General features: G+C 32.9%; 2 non-coding genes across 2 annotated transcripts; both read left to right on the top strand.

Moving 5' to 3' along the window:
• Positions 1–1,313: 1,313 nt before the first annotated feature.
• On the top strand, positions 1,314–1,408 carry TRNAI-UAU (transfer RNA isoleucine (anticodon UAU)). Its single transcript has 2 exons — positions 1,314–1,351; positions 1,373–1,408. It is a non-coding gene; the product is annotated as a tRNA-Ile (tRNA).
• Positions 1,409–3,312: 1,904 nt separating this feature from the next.
• On the top strand, positions 3,313–3,407 carry TRNAI-UAU (transfer RNA isoleucine (anticodon UAU)). The gene is made up of 2 exons: positions 3,313–3,350; positions 3,372–3,407. It is a non-coding gene; the product is annotated as a tRNA-Ile (tRNA).
• The last annotated feature ends 484 nt before the right edge of the window (positions 3,408–3,891 follow it).

The raw sequence follows: 3,891 nt of genomic DNA, 5'->3' as shown, positions 1-3,891 counted from the left end.
ACAACAAATATAAGGTTGAAATGGAGGTTGGGGAGGATGTCCTGGTAAAAGTGTTACTGCTAGTTGTAGGTGCTCAAACAGACTGGTGGGCCGCTCGTGGGGTATGATGAATATTATGAGGAGGAGGACTTTGCTGAGAATAAAGAAGCGAGGGATGTTGAGGAGACTAAAAACGACACTTGGGAAGCTAGCAAATTGACTAAATCTACCAATGAGGGTTCAGACCAAAGTAACAGACCTTACCCAAGATGCAATGCCAGAGGAGGTGGAGAACAAAGGAGATAGTGTGAGTAATTATGCCACGTGCAGGTCTATGGTGGAATATTTTGATGCAATAAAAAAGAAGGTGAAAGAGTTGGAACAAAAGATGGTATCTCCAAGATCAGTGTGCACGTGATGCATAGTTCAACTACCTCAATGTGCTTGATGCAGAAGAAGGTTCTTGGAAAGGACGCAAAAACTGAAGGAAACTACAAAGAACTGTTTAAGTTCCTTATTGAAGATTGGAGCAATGTGCTCAAGTAGTCTTTTTAGGCTAGTTTTTTATGGTCTTTTTTTGGTCTCGATGTGCTAGTTCTAAAACTCTGATTCATTTTATATTTGTTGCTAAGACTCTAAATACCATTCAATTACTTTTAGTATGTTTCTATTAGTTTACTGCTAAAGTGTTGTTGTTGTTAAGGTTGCATGTGGGTTGTTAGTGTATAGGGCCAACACCCTTGTTTTTGTTGCTTATTGATATCAAAAACAACAAATATAATATTTTAAAAAGATAATACACAAAAAAAATATTATTTTTAAGTAAATAAAATAGCTCCAGAATGATATCTCCCAACATTATAGATGTATATATATTAATTTCATTTTAAAATAATTGAAATTTCCTTTCACCATCGAACCAATTAATTCTCTTGCTCGAAAATGTAATTATCCACTTAAGCAAACCACTTGATTGTGTAGTCCAAAATTTATTCTAGCAAACACATACAATATACTTTTGAAAATGAAGCATCATACATTTTTAAGTAGTAAATTATTTTATTTAAATATTAAAATATTTAATGGTCAAACAATATGTAACTATTTTAGATCTCACACACAAAAAATAATAAATAATTATTATATTATATAATATTTAAATTAATTTTAATAAATAATATATAATATTTTTTAAAAATCTATAAATAATAATAAAAAGGTTTATTTTCAGTTAAAAATTATCATTAATAAACTAATGGAAACATTTTTAATTTGTTTAACTCTAAACATATGTACTGGAAAGAATAATAATAACAAAACTATATATACATCAGGGTCCCGTAGCTCAGTTGGTTAGAGCGTTGGTCTTATGATTAGCACCTGTAAGTGAGGTAGCCGAAGGTCGCGGGTTCGAGCCCCGCCGGGACCATAAGCGTCAACATTTGTTCATATCTGCATTTTGTTTGAAGAACATAATTTTATTTTTTTATTAATTGCGTGACGACTGTATCTTCTGGTTTTTGGGAGATATCTGACGTAGAAAAATAAGTTAACTTTTGTTCATTGCATGTCTGTATCTTCTGGTTTGAGGAGGATTACTTCATATGAGAGTTCTGTTTGGTTTAATGGTTGCTCCGTCCACTCATTAACAAATCTTAAAATAAAAAGTTACTTATGTAATAAAATATAAAAAAATTTAACTATGAGACAAATGGTAAGAAAGAAAAAATATTTTTTAATAATTCACAATGTGGGTAGTCTTTATATTGATTTATAATAATATGAGACTACTCCTATTCTTTGTAGGAAGCATCTAACTATATTACAAACGAGGTGTACATATCTTACCCCTTGTGAGATTTGAACTTGTCACCTCTCTTTCAAGAACACAATAAACTCTAGAATAAATGGGTGTACATATCTTACCCCTCGTGAGATTTGAACTTGTGACCTCTCTTTCAAGAACGCAATAAACTCTAGAATAAATGTTTCATAATGCACAAAACTTGCTGAAGGTTTTGCAAATGGGATAGCAAGCTAAGTGGGCTTAACCTTGGAGAAACTCCATGGTTAAGTGTGGTTGAATTGGAGTAGAACTAAGATCAATGACCTTTTGGGAAGGCCCAATGCTTCACTTATGTGAGCATCACCTAGATCAATGAGTGCTAAGTGTACCATTCATTCTCATCAAGAGGAGAGATAGGTTTTTGTGAACCACTACTCATGAAACATGGATCAATGAGAATTGACCGAGAAATTGGACAGTTGAATTATATATCATGACTTGACTTGCTGTGAAAAACATCTCCCACTTATCAATTGATGAGCTAAAGGGGCTCTATAATGAATGGTTCATAAGACATAATATGTTTTGCAAATAGGGTAGCAAGTTAAGTGGACTTAATCGTGGGGGAAATTCCATGGTTAGGTATGCTTGAGTTGAAGTAGTATTGAGATTGGTGACCTCTTGGGAAAGTCCAATGCTTCACCTTTGTGAGCATCACCTAGGTGCATGAATGCTAAGTGTACCATTCATTGTCATGATAGATGGGTTCTTGTGAACCACACTACTCATGAAACATGGATCGATGAGTATGACTCAAAGACTACACATTTGAAGTCTTATAGCAATATCATAATTTGATTTAGGGGAAGAGGACCAATTACCTTCCATGTTCCAATAATTGTTCACTCCTTGCACACCCAACCCCTCAATTAGTAACTTTAAAGAAACCAAAAAAACTAAACTAAAAGCTCATTAATAAATTTCACATGTACCAATAGCTGCCCATTTTTAGCATTTTGGGACCGTAACTGGCCGATTTGTGCACCATTATCGATACCCATAACACACGACTATTGGGGCATTTGTGCATAAGCATTGGCAATTTTAAGTGCACAATTATTGGGGCATCTTTAAGTAGGTATTGGACAACACTTTGAAATGTGTACTTTTTGACCTTTGCGTGCATATCAAATCCCACAACATGCATTGTTATTACCCAGAACCCAGAGCAATAGCTATAAGCAATTAAATTGCATGTAGAGAAAAAAAAATAAAAATCATCAAAATCTGATATACCGTATAGAAATGTGGATGCGTAAAGTTAGCTATAATAGCTACTGGCATGCTTCCCTAATATAAAAAAATATATCTTATTTATCAAAAATAAAGTTATTAAGATATAAAAATAAAATTTATGCTCTAATGGATTTTTTTTTTAAATTCTACAAAATGAATAAAAACAAAAACATAAATTTGCGAATTTTAAATATATTAATATATAATATATATTTGAAAGAATTATTATGACAGGATTACAAATTTAACAAGGTCCCGTAGCTCAGTTGGTTAGAGCGTTGGTCTTATGATCATCATCATCAAATGAGACAGCCGAAGGTCGCGGGTTCGAGCCCCGCCGGGACCATTTAAATGAAGTTCTCGATTTCTGGAGAACAAAAAGTTAATTTTTATTCATCGCATGCTCCGTCAAGAAAAATTTAATCACAAAATACCTCTTCTTAAATCTTCAATCATGAAGAGCGTCACACAGGGTTTCTTATGATTTAAATTGTTTTCATCCAATAACAACAGCAGTTAAAGGTTTATATTTTATTTTCTTACTCGTTATATTTAAAATAATGTTGTTCATGTTATCAGACCATGTTCCAATGATCACCCAACCTCTCAATTATTAGTTTTAAAGAAATAAAAAATATGATTAATAAAATCTCATTAATAAATTTTACGTTCACCAATAGACTCCCACTTGTACGTATTTGCAGATTTTAATTGGAGGAATTGTTCATTGATATCCATAGCACTCAACTACTGGGGCACTTGTGCATAAGTATTGGCAATTTTTGATGTGGTTGTAGTGCACGGTTATTGGGGAATCTTTAAGTAGATAT

This window comes from Cryptomeria japonica, chromosome 4, assembly GCF_030272615.1.
Source record: "Cryptomeria japonica chromosome 4, Sugi_1.0, whole genome shotgun sequence".
Classification (NCBI taxonomy): Eukaryota; Viridiplantae; Streptophyta; class Pinopsida; order Cupressales; family Cupressaceae; genus Cryptomeria; species Cryptomeria japonica.
Note: the sequence above shows the minus strand (reverse complement) of the source record. Positions and strands in the feature narration are given on the sequence as shown.